Source organism: Homarus americanus, unplaced genomic scaffold, assembly GCF_018991925.1.
Source record: "Homarus americanus isolate GMGI-L3 unplaced genomic scaffold, GMGI_Hamer_2.0 scaffold367, whole genome shotgun sequence".
In the NCBI taxonomy this organism is placed as follows: Eukaryota; Metazoa; Arthropoda; class Malacostraca; order Decapoda; family Nephropidae; genus Homarus; species Homarus americanus.
The window spans coordinates 18417740-18431103 of record NW_024743709.1 but is presented as its reverse complement, the minus strand read 5'-3'; positions in this window follow the sequence as shown (position 1 = coordinate 18431103).

The following is a 13364-nucleotide window of genomic DNA, read 5'->3' as shown; positions in this document are numbered from 1 at the left end:
TAAACACAAGCCCAGCACCGCCTCTTTTCCTCCACACTCCCCCGTCCCCTCACCCCTCATCATGATCACTCCACACCTCGCTAATCACCACCGGAAGGAAGGGGGGGATGTTGTTCTCTGTCTGTATGTCCTTAATCAAACAAACACACAAACAAACTACTGTATTTTATTGCGATCAAGCTATCACAGATAGGCCTGGTGTTGGGCAAGGAAGAATCTGTTTAATTTGGGAAAATATGTTGGACATTATGTCGTAATTGTGCACCAGATGTGGGACTGGGGTGAGGAAACGTTGAGCAAAGAATAACGATGAGGGAGGGAAGGGTGAGAAGTAAGGGAGGGAAAGGTGAGTAGGGAAGGGTGAGGTGTAAGGGAGGGAAGGGTTAGGGGTAAAGAAGGGAAGGGTGAGGTGTACCGTGTAAGGGAAGGAAGGGTAAGGTGTAGGGGAGGGAAGGGTAAGGAATAAGAGGGGGAGGGTGAGGATAAGGGGTAAAGAAGGGAAGGGGGAGGAGAGGGAGAGACAATAATGTTAGAAGACCAGGTGAGAAGGGGTGAATACAGATAACACAAGTGGTGGGGGAGGAAGGGGGTTTGGCTCGTGATGCCCCTACTCGAACTACCTGGGCAGTGCTGGTGGGTTAACTATTCTCCTGTCGCGTTATAGTTGTGTGTGTGTGTGTGTGTGTGTGTGTGTGTGTGTGTGTGTGTGTGTGTGTGCGTGCGTGCGTGCGTGCGTGCGCGCGTGCGTTACTCATTAACTAGTAAATGTGAAGTTTTGAGATGGGTGGACTTCGGCGTGGGTAGGTGGTATATATTAATCATTTACTCACCAGGTGTGAATTATGTAGCTGACGATGGTTAGGTGTCAAGATAATGATGACGAGGGAAAAGTGAACGGAATAGATGAGTTATTATAACCCCCCCACGGCGGGCATGGGCAGCGTCGCCCCCCAGCGTCAGCCAGCAGACTGCACCTCACCTCATCACTGGAGTGGAGTTCGTTAGTAACACTCGGGCTGGCACGGTGAAGGTACTGGGAGTGGCGGCGGGCGAGGGTAAGGGCGCTCACCTCCCTCCACGATGACCCTGTGTGTGCCTGACGGTACGGTACAGCTGCCTCAATAACTTAAACTAGTGGCTCAGTACCAACAAACACACAGTCGTAGAAGAAAGTCAAGAAAGTAAACCACCTGACATTGGTGTTTATAGTGTGGAGAAGTGATGGTGGTAATACTGTAGAAGAAAGAGAGGTTCGACGTCGTGCTGTTAACTTGTCATGGTGGGAGATCTTTGTGTCAGGTCGTGGTGGTCTGAAAATGTTTAAAGAGTCGTCATATTATTATTATTATTATTATGAATGGTGTTTGGGGATCTCGCCTCTGGTTCACGAGGGCTGGAGGGGACTCATTACAAAAGTTTTACAACATGGTATTGAATGACCACCAGGACTACGTAGTTACGGTGATGGAGGCGTCGACAGTGTCTGTGTGTGAACGTCAACACCAAGGCACTTTACGCATAAGAACATAAGAATGGAGGAAACTGCAGCGGGCCTATTGGCCCATACTGGGCAGTCTCGTTTTCATATTTTCGACTCCGCTTCGCTGCTCATATCAACACAGACGTGCTAATTTACACTTATTGATTATTAAAATAGAATACAGTAATGAACGAAAACTCTTAATTCATGGGATAACTCCAACTTCCATTCTGTTAAGACTCATGTTGACGCTCCATTACTTGTGTGGTATGTCACACGTCAGGCTACCACTGATCCTCCACACACAAGAGCGGCTGTTGTCTGCATTCAGCGTGTTTTACGCTTTATTGTGGGGTTTTGTTTCCTAAAATGCCATGGTTCAGTGTGGTGGGTGTCTAGGTGTAAACAAAATATGGCGGGAGGTGTGCGTGGTGCTGAGGGATGGTGAGGGTAAACATCACTGTTGGGGGGAAGGCGGCGTCCCCTTGATTTGTTTATGACGGCTGACGGACACCCAGGGGCAGGCGGCCACTGCGGTACTCCTACAGTAAATCTACACTGTTGACTCTCCTACCACGCTACTACTACCATACCTACCATAGTACTACTACCATACCTACCATAGTACTACTACTACCATACCTACCATAGTACTACTACTACCATACCTACCATAGTACTACTACTACCATACCTACCATAGTACTACTACTACCATACCTACCATAGTACTACTACTATTCCTACCACCACCGCTACTACACTAGTACCACCGCTTCCACACTACTACCATACCTACCACATTTCTACCATTCTTACCACATTCCTACCATCCCTACCACACTACTATCACCCCTACCACTTTACTACCATCGCTACCACACTACCACTATCGCTACCACACTACCACCATCGCTACCACATTACTACCACCGCTACCACACTACTACCACCGCTACCACACTACTACCATCCCTACCACATTCCTACCTTCCCTACCACACTACACACCACCCCTACCACACTACCACCACCCCACCACACTACCACCACCACACTGCTACCATCCCTACCACACTGCTGCCATCCCTACCACACTGCTGCCACCCCTACCACACTGCCACCCTACCACACTCACCACCCCTATCACACTAACACCACCCCTACCACACTACCACCACCGCTACCACACTACCACCACCCCTACCACACTACCCCACCGCTACCACACTACCCCCACCGCTACCACACTCCCACCACCGCTACCACATCACTACAATCACCTTTCATACCATTACACCTCTGTCATGACTCACATGTACCACAAATATTAACACTGAACGAATACAGCTGTCACCATAACGTACCTCACACTGTACCTCTAACACCATTGCCACCATAGCCGAGACCTACCACAATTCACACCATACCATAGCAACCAGTATACCACCAGAGGGTAATATTATGGTTTGGTACTTTGACACGAACCAGTTCTTCAATAACATCTCGTTACTGATACCACCTTTGTCATTAATGTTTTCATACGGAAGCAACTGTTACACACACACACACAGAACAAGTTGACGATTATTCTCTCTCTGTATAGTACTGCCCCTTCACCACCTGTCACCTCTACACCATGAGCTACAAAATACCGCCACCAATAAGGAACAACATTACTCTTTTGGAATATATTTTTTTGTATTATTATTAAGGATGGATCATTATATATTTCGTCTGAGGGTCTTCACTTTTATCGGGTTTCCCTCGATGACTTAAAGGTGATAGAGACAGATGCACTTGTTGTTAGTAAGATAGTCAACACTGCCTCATGTTCAAACGCCTGTAAGCCTTCTCAGGGTCACTGTAGAAAGGAGATCGTGGCGTAGACTTGGGGTTTGTGTACATTGTTACACCGGATATGTTTCATTAGTGGATTAGGGTACGTTTTGGCCCACAGTTATATCACTAGGACTGTTAATTATAAACATAATGCGTCATAATATTTTATATACCTTTTGTGGATCGTACTGTGAGCCATCCCTCCTTCACCACACTCGCCCTCGTCACGTCTGGAAGGTAAAATAAAAGAACAAATATCGGCCAAGCAGTTATTATGATGTCCAGGATGTGCAGACATGCGAGTACATTTCAGAGGATGTGATTGTGTAGACCCAAAGGAACTACGCAATTACTTCCAACATTTAGGAGGGGAGAGAATTTGCTTCCTGTTACGACAGTGCTGAGATTTAGGGAAAGGCACTGTATTAGGTGTGTTGTTCCCGGAGTTGAAAGTGTTTACATCGTGTAACCTCACGTGACGTGAACTCGGTGACCATCAGAGCAACCACCTGGCGTGTACTGGACTAATGTAGATGACTGAGCACACTAAAGGGGGACAAGTGTTCAGCCAGCGAGGCTGCCTCGCCTCCACAATTGACTGATATTATGTGACTCAAAGCAGCCGTCCCCCCACCAGGTGCTTCGGTATTAACACTGGTGCCGTGCATCCTTCGGCTGCTTCACCGTGACCTCCGCCACCTGGTTCACTTGTAAGGGGTGTGATGGTGGAGGCGGGGCCAGAGAGAGCCCTCCTGACGGTACGGTGGACAGTTCGGGTGGAAACCGAGCGAGTGGCGGGTGTTGCTGCCCCCGCCCTCCACCACCACCTGTCTTGTGTCCATGAAACCCTCGCCCTCTCCTGCCCAACCAGGGTCAGTCACACCATAACACTCATCACAGCCTCCCCTAACCCCCCACTGCTCGCTCTTCGAAAATTCCCAAATATAATCTCTCAAACTCAGCCTCAACACTGTACACCAAATTCCTCCTTGATGTTGTTGTAATCATGTCTTAAGTAATTCCACTTTTTCTTTTTTTTTAATCTAATTGTATGTTGTACTCAACACACACCTCACCACACTTACAACTTCATGCTTAGTTAGTTACAAGAAATTAATTGGTAGATAATGTTTCCATGTACTGTGCAGTACTGTATGTGTGTCACTGACTACTTGATGAAACCTGTGTATTACTGCACGAACTTGATAACTGAGAATTATTGTACTGGGCGACGTTTTCTGTAGAACTGCCATACCAGTGATCCTGTTTCCCATTTTCCCAAGTAACATTTCACCGTGTTTCTAATTTCGGTTCTTATAAAGAACTTTCTAATATATCAGGTTATTCAATAAAACAGCCTTATATATTTACTTAAATTGTGTTAATTTCTGAGTCTTAATATAGTGTATAGTGTTATGAGGATGTTTAGAGTAGAGGTAGTGCATTAGTCACGCTCAGACACCTCTGAGGTCCTTGCCCGCCATAGATGTAAACACAGGCGGGGGGCCGTATAACTAGCTCTAAAAATGCCTCAACACACGATTTAGGTCACCTAAACATTAGCCTCCACCTATAGTTTATTTCACCTGATGATTTAATACCCTTATTGTTCCTAGAGTTAGGTTATAAACTGGGGGCTAGTCGTCAGGTGATCCTAGTTTTATTTCGGTCTTTGGTATGCAGTGTGTTCAAGGGGTCATTAATTGCCCCACTTAAACGAATCTTGAATCTGTTGGTGTGTTGGGCAGAGTGTGGTGCTTCTCGGGGGCTTGAATAATGATTACAAGTGTTGTCAGAGACTTAATGGTGCAGAAGTACAGGTAGTGTGTCGCTTAAGTTGAGGGATATTTTCACCCCCAGACATTGGCTCTGATATAATATGCCTACAGCACACGCCATTACCCGCCCATCGTGTACAATCTCTTCACCACATTTTTTATTGATGTTGTGAGGCATTATGTAAGGTTTTATGTGAGTGTTGACTGTTGTTTTAGCCTCATGATTTAAGTTGAGAACTAATGGTATGTGGTCCTAGTTCAGTATTATTATTATTATTATTATTATTATTATTATTATTATTATTATTATTATTATTATTATTATTTTAGTATTATTATTATTATTATTATTATTATTATTATTATTATTATTATTATTATTACTGGTAAATTTGCAGTTTCAGCCCCAACCACTGTTAGACCATATTTTTTTGTTTTTCCCATGGTACAGTATTTTGTCTGATTCATACGAATTTGACCTTCATTTCCGTCGTAAATGAGTGGTAACTAAGTCCCCACCCCACCCCCCCCCCCACACACACAAATTCTCTAACCGAGTTGGGGTTGAAATTGCAATAATAAATTATTATTATTATTATTATTATTATTATTATTATTATTATTATTATTATTATTATTATTATTATTATTATTATTATTATTATTATTATTATTATTATTATTATTATTATTATTCGCCCCGGTTGGTCTCTTTCCCTCCCAAGGATTTCTCTCAGCTTATAGTAATAGTCCTGATGATCTGCTGATCTTATATTGGTATATTTCTTATTCATATTTGAACTTAAAAGTCAAATAATTCTTAATTAATAATACACACACGTTATTCTTATGGGATCACTTGAAGATTAGACACCCCAGTTTATTTCACCTGAAGATTAACCACACTAACGTTACCTGGGATTAGGTTGTTTCAGTTTCATGTTAAATAAAGCTGGGGTGTCCATGTGATCAGTCTTATATTTTGCTGAGAACCAGAATACTTTCATAAGTAGAGGGTTCTAATAGCGTAAATATTCAGAAACTGTCAGAAAAGTGGTTTGGTTCAAGACATAAGTCATAGTGGCTGAATATTTGTAGTTTATTTGGTTTATTTAGCCATAGAAAGTATTACTGTTAATCCATAGAAAATACTAATTCTAGGTCATGGATATGTTGTTTTATTAGACTATTGGAAACGTCACTTTAAGCCATAGAAAATGTTACTTTGTTACGCTAGCTATGTTCTTGATCAGTAGACAATATTTTGTTGTTTCATTAAAAAGAATGTGACTTAAACTATGGAAAATGTGGCAGACAATCTTCTGGATTTGTTAAACCATAGAAGACCAATATTTTTAAGCCATATAAAATAGGCTATATTAATGCATAGAAACCGGGTATATTTAAACCATAAAAACTAACATTGTGACGTGAATAACAGATTATGAGACTTGCACAATATATTTGACTCATGGCCGGGGCTACATACCCCTAATTAAATTAAACGAGTTCCAGGTCTTGGCATAGGGGTAGATTAGCCTTGGCGTGGATAATGTGTGTGGCGTGGAGGGCGCGTGGGCCCTCTGGCACGGCCAGAGGGACGCACTGGTGACGGCACTTGGCGAATATGTGGCACCTGGCACCTGGGGAGTCATTCATGGACACTCACCGCTCGGCCGTCACTCACACACTAATTCACGGCCCTGTGTCAACCCGCTTGGTGTGCCACGCTAGAGGGAGGGGAGGGGAGAGGAGGGGGGAGACACGTGAGAGGCAAAAAGGAAGGGAGATATTCAGTGGTGGGGAGAATAGGGGTAAAAAAAGGGACAGAAGGAGACAAAGAATCAGGAAGGCGAGGAGAGGTGTTACTATGTGGGAGGGGGGCAGGAGACACACACAAAGAAAGGTTTATAGAAGAATCAACAGCACATTAGTTGTCGCCATATTGGAGTGTAAATTGACAAGTGCCCCTCTGTAAAGTGCTAAGTACCCTCTATAAAGTGCTAAGTACCCATCTGTGTAAAGTAATGGGTGCCCTTCGGTGTAAAGTTTGTGTGGGTACAATGAAGTTAACGATCACGCCTATATGAGAGGGGTGAGGGGCACAGGGAACACTTCGCGTGATATTGTTAACTCAGAAGTCACTACACCTGGTTACACCTGGTCTCTACACCTATAGTCTGTACATTGATCACTACACCGGTTTACTACACTTTGCACCTGGTTCCTCCACTTGGTTACTACACCTGGTCGCTGTACGCCTATTTGCTACACCTGGCCACTAGTCTTAGTTACTACACCAAGCCAATACACTTAGGCACTACACCTGTTAGATATTAAAAACCGCAAGCGTTGAACTCCCCCGCGCCTGCAGGTAGTGGCGTGATGGAGGCCGTGGGAGCCGAGTTCTCCCTCTGAATACACCACACCAACTCACCCTGGGCGAATATTGTTGTCATCTCAGCCTCATCCACCCCTGTCAAGATGTTATGTATGAACGATTAACCTTTCACAGTGGTGTTGAGCGTCGAGGAAGACTTTGACATTTTGTTGCAACCTTTCGAGTCAGGATTATATTACTGTTGGGTATCTTGTTCGTGTTATTAAAGAATGGCATTTCTTGTTTGGTTAAAGTCTAGTTATGTATCTCGGTGTCTGTCAAAGGAGCACTTACATCGAATTGCTTGCCATTATAATTGTTTATATGAAATGGTTTTATTTTTAATTTATTATTATTTTGTAATTTTATTTTATATATATATATATATATATATATATATATATATATACTATATATATATATATATATATATATATATATATATATATAATTTTTTTTTTTTTTACGGGGAATAGCCCACGACACAGGTCATCGACCCACAACGGGGCCTAGGGGGGTGAAAAAATAAGAGTAAAACACAATAAAAATAGAAGAGAAAAAGACTATATTAATCTACACCACGAAGATCCGACAACCAGCTTTTTGAAATGAGACAGATTGTATGAGTATAGAAACACAGAAGAAGGCAGAGCATTCCACAGTTTGGCTGTGTGAGGAAAGAAGGATGTACTATAACGGGTTATTCTAGTCTGGCCGATATCCACGCAGAAACGGTGGGCACGACGAGTGTTACGCCTTGCCGGCGGTACACAGGATGCCAAATCCACCGAACATTGCCCGTTAAAGTACCTGTAAAAAGAGAGAGAGAGTGAAGCAACATTGCGGCGAAGAGAAAGGGAAGAGAGATTATCGACTAGAGGAGGAGAGTTAAGACGAAATGCCTTTGATTCCACTCTATCTAACAGTTGGACAGATGAAGAGCCATCCCAGATATGAGAGCAGTACTCTAACTTAGGACAGCATTCCCAGCTTTCGGGAGGCCGCTTTAGCAATGTTGTGGATGTGTGACTTCCATGACATATTGGAGGAAATGGTGAGGCCTAGCATATCTATTCTATAATTTGACAGAATGATGGCGTCCTGAAATGTGATTGGTGGGAGATCTTCTATTTTGGAAAGTGTAATTGGTAAATACTGTTTTATTACTATTGAATTTAACCAAGTTTCTACCTCATTCGGAGATGTTGCACAGATCTGCATTAATAGATGAAACGATATCAGCTCTAGAAACAGATCTAGTTTGAGAGTTAGGGGGAAGGGAAAAATGTGAGGAAGAGTAGAATCATCAGCGTAAGAATAGATAGAATAGAAAGCAAAGACTTGTGCCAAGCCCTATCAAATGTTTTGGAGATGTCGAGGGCTACGACGAAAGTTTTCCCATAATCCCTAAGAGAGGATGACCAAAGATGGGTGCTGTAGGAGAGCAGATCTCCAGTAGATCTTGCCTGGCGAAAGCCATACTGGTGATCCGACAAAAGAGAAAGGCGCTCAAGGTGACGGAGAAAATGAGAGTTTAAGATAGTTTCGAAAATCTTAGAGAGGGATGAAGTTAGTGCAATGGGGCGATAGTTAGAGGGATTAGAATGGACACCCTTCTTCGGGATGGGCTGAACTGAAGCATGCTTCCAAGAAGAAGGAATAGTTTGGGTTTTGAGGCAGAGGCGAGCAAGCACAGGAGCCAGAATTTCAGCACACTCCCTCAGAACACTAAGGGGTATTCCGTTCGGTCCCTGCGCCTTACTCACGTCCAACCTGGATAACACACCGGCAAACCTACGAGTGGAGATTATAGGAACGTGCATAGGTTCAGTAGGAGCATCGGGAGTAGGAGGGATAGAGTTGGAATCATCTAAGGTGGAGTTAGAGGAGAATAAGGTGCCAAAGAGATTGGCTTAATCAGGGGAAGAGTTGGCTATAGAGTTATCAGGTCGGAAGAGAGGAGGACAAGGAGTGCAGAAGTTATTATGGTTTTGGTTAAGGACCAGAAGGATTTACTAGAAGAAGAGTTAGTCAGATCAGCGGTCTTTCTTTTCAAAAATTCCGCTTGGCACTACGAAGAATAGCCTTACAACGACCAGAAGGATTTACTAGAAGAAGAGTTAGTCAGATCAGCGGTCTTTCTTTTCAAAAATTCCGCTTGGCACTACGAAGAATAGCCTTACAACGATTCCTAGAAGCAATGAAAGAGGAGTGGGTAACAGGAGATAGTTTCATAACTTGATACGCCTAATCTTTCTCCTTACATGCAAGAGAACAGGAGCGATCAAACCATGATTGTAAAGTGAAAGTTTTGGTGTAAGATAGGATAAATGCTGTGAGGTTTCCCGAAGCTGAATAAAATCATCTGGAGGTAACAAGGATGAAATCATAAAGTGCGGAAATCGGCGCAAAAGGGTTAAACATTTGGTTGTTTTAAGGAGATTTTACGTTTACTGGAGGAAATGGCTGAGACGCTGCCATAGTCGAGGTGGGGACCGTGGATGGTTGTGCCTAGTTGACGTCACTCCTCGTCCTTGTGTCTCCCTCAACCCACACGTCTTATGATTCCATGTTGTTTATAGACAGTGAAGTGATCCCTTGTATGTTTGACGTCTTGCTATAAGCGGTGTGAGTTCTAGGAAGCGCCCCCCCAAAGTAGGATCACGTGAAAATTAGGCACCTTTGTTTATTTCACCTGATGATTAGACACCCTCAAGATAACCTAACCTAACCCCTTTGATAGTTTTAGGGTGTTTAATCATCAGGTGTAAGATGTTGGGGGTAATCTTCACATGATCCAAAGAATCGTATATGACTTATTTATACGAGTTGGTGTACCACAAGACCCGTAACTTGGCTATGCCTCGTGAGAACGTCTGGCTACACCTGGAAGTGAGCCTAATGGACCTATTGTGTATTTTATCTTTCCTCTGTCGAAATATCCTTTAAAGCGTGTTATTTTACATTTGTGTCGTACCTGTTGACTGAACTGTGCCGGGAAGCAGCCATCCTCACAGGCCCCTTTGTTAAGGCTCTAAACTGCCGCCAAAACCGTGAGGTGTATGAGACAGTTTGGAGTTAAGACTTGCAGTGTTGTACACTTCTCAAGTTGGGAATTGATGACAAGTGAATTATTTATACTGTTGCATTTAATATTTTCACAAGAGTATACAGATTATTTTGTTTCCTCAGTACTTATTGCTAATTAGAAAAACAGTGTTTTGTTGCTGGCTGTAGTGTAGTGTTACCATCATTAATGTTGTCATCATCATTACTGATACTGCGGTTGTTGTTACAAATATGATCATTAGTGTGGATATTGTCGTCATCAACATTATTATTATGAGTATCATCATTATGTGGGCTTCATTATATCAGCATCAACAGTAGTATGGGTATCAGCATCATCTTTAATGTGGGTATCATAATTATAATCTTCATTAAAATAAGTTTTTTTTGGGCCACTTACAGCGGCTAGTTTATTGTGCACCCCATACTCATCCTGTGGGCGGTAGCGCAAAAGGATTACAGAGTAGAGTTCACAAAGAGTCTGTATAACTAACCTCCGTGGTCAGGATATTATGGCATTGAATATTACAGAGTATTTCAAATAAATTCTTTGTTTAGTTCTATACATAGATGGTAACAACTGCGTGAGTACAGGAGTAGGGGACCATATTTGTGGCCTCACACTCTGTTATTCACATTTGCGTGAGAGGTATTCAAGTACGTTGTGTGTTTAGTTCTTTACATGGGAACTGATATAGTAGAGTGGTGTATGGTGTGGGAGGAAGGTAGGTGATGCCGCGGCGGGTGACAGCTGGTGGTGTGGCCCCGCCGGCTTCATGCCCTAGGTAGCATTATTAGCATATTTTTATCTTCCAGTATCACCCGGGGAGGGATTACACCCACCCTCCGTGCTGCCGAGGTTAGTATCGCGGCTCAAGGCAGCAACACTGCCCTGGTTGCCAAAAAAATTGCCTTCAGGACGTTGGAGAGATAATGGTGTGTATTATGACCAATTTTGTTTTGTTGTTGCAGGATGAGCTGGAGACAGTACGGGCGCGCCTCGACAAGGTGGAGAAGGAGCGAGGCTACCTCAAGCACGAGAACGAGAAGCTGGAGTCGAGGGTCAGTTCATTCAATCTTGTGTTTGTTTTTCATTATCACCACATATGGATATGAGACCAAGCGTATAGTTGAGCTGCCAAGACACCATTTAAGAGGTTATGGTCATCACTGTACCTCAGGTGACTGGTGCAGGGGAGTGGTTGCTCTGCCCCCACCCAGTTCAGTATAAACATGTTCAGGAGAAAAACGGGCAAACCCCATGTGGCCCTCCGCCTCACCGCCACGCTTCATGTTATTTACCAACGGATGGATACTTGTTCTTATCAAGATTACTATTCCTCGTTGATGTTATGTATCGTCATGACTTATAACGTCATGGTGGTAAATCCGGTGCCCGGCGTGAGAGGCGGTGTAGCCCCTTAGTATCTCACGTGGCAGTGTTGTCTTCACGGCTCGCCTTCTACGTCATCTCTATTTATACTTACACTTCTCAGTTTCCTCTTCTATCTCCTTTGTTTCTGCAGGAATTAATCTCGCACTCTGTCTTTTATGGTATTTCTAATTACTATTCCAGCTCCTTGACTCAGATGTCAAATATTTATGGTTAAATACACAGTTTGTCATGTCACTTTCATTAAGAGCTACGAGCTAAGAGCTACACATATACCATGTCCCGCTACGCCTCCGAGTGGAACTTCAGTGACAACCAAGAAAACTTCACAGTTATTATGGAGGACGTGTCGCGTCTGCTGGGAGCACCACAACAAAGCCACAACCAGGTAGGTCAGGTCAAGTTTGTTGACCTCATAACAGCCACACGGTAAGTGGAATCGGCAGTTTGTTGACCACGGAGCGGCCACAAGGTAGGTCACGTCTGGATTGTTGACCATTGCTTTCGACGCACGTAATTTCAAGTGCCAGCTGTCTCTTGGAGAGGAATATTCGGTCAGGGAGGGACGCTAGCTGGGAACCTGTAGGAGGTGGTCTGAGGACAACATGATACTTCATGAGTCATGTAAGGTATTACTCGCTGCCTCGCTCTTGTGTTCCCTCTGACCAGATAACTAGTGTTGTTATTGTGGTGTAGTGTGGTGTCACTGGAAACGTTATCATGGTTGGTTGTTGTCGAGTATTAGTGGTATTGGCAGCTGACGTAAGTGTTGCTGGCTGAGCGTTATTGGTGTACATTGTGGACTAGTGTTATCGTTGTAGACTGAGTGGTATCATTCAGAGTGACTAATATATTATTAAATACAGTTACTGAGTAGTGTTGTTTTAAACGTATCTTTCACATCAGAGACTGGTGTTGTTCAGCGTGGGTTTTGATATTCTACTCGTAGTTATGGCGGTGTTATAAAGTGTCGGTGAGAGATGTGGTGTGGAGTATTTTGGAACTCCCAGTGTGGTGCCTCGTGTTGTTGTTGATGGTGTTTGTTGCGGGTGCGGTGCGGTGTGGTGTGGTGTGGTGTGGTGGGCAGCTCTAGGTACAGTCTGATGCTACAGATGTATATCTGCCTAAATTGTTGGCTTGGTGGAATGGGAGACTCAAGACTTGCACAGTAACAGAGATTAGTTAGCTGGTTACGAAGTGTCCGACAGGCATTTGTGGTATTGTGATCTTGGTCATCGGTAGGACTTCCGTTCTTACTAGGCTGGACGAAGGTGTTTGTCTTTCACCTTCTTGTGCAATAGTTGTCATAAGTGTTGTGGGTGCAAGCAGGGAAACACAAGCTGCTATTATTGGTACCTGAGACGTGGTTCTTCCTGGCTGACCCGAGACACTGTGCGACAATACCAGAGAAGTGTATTTGTG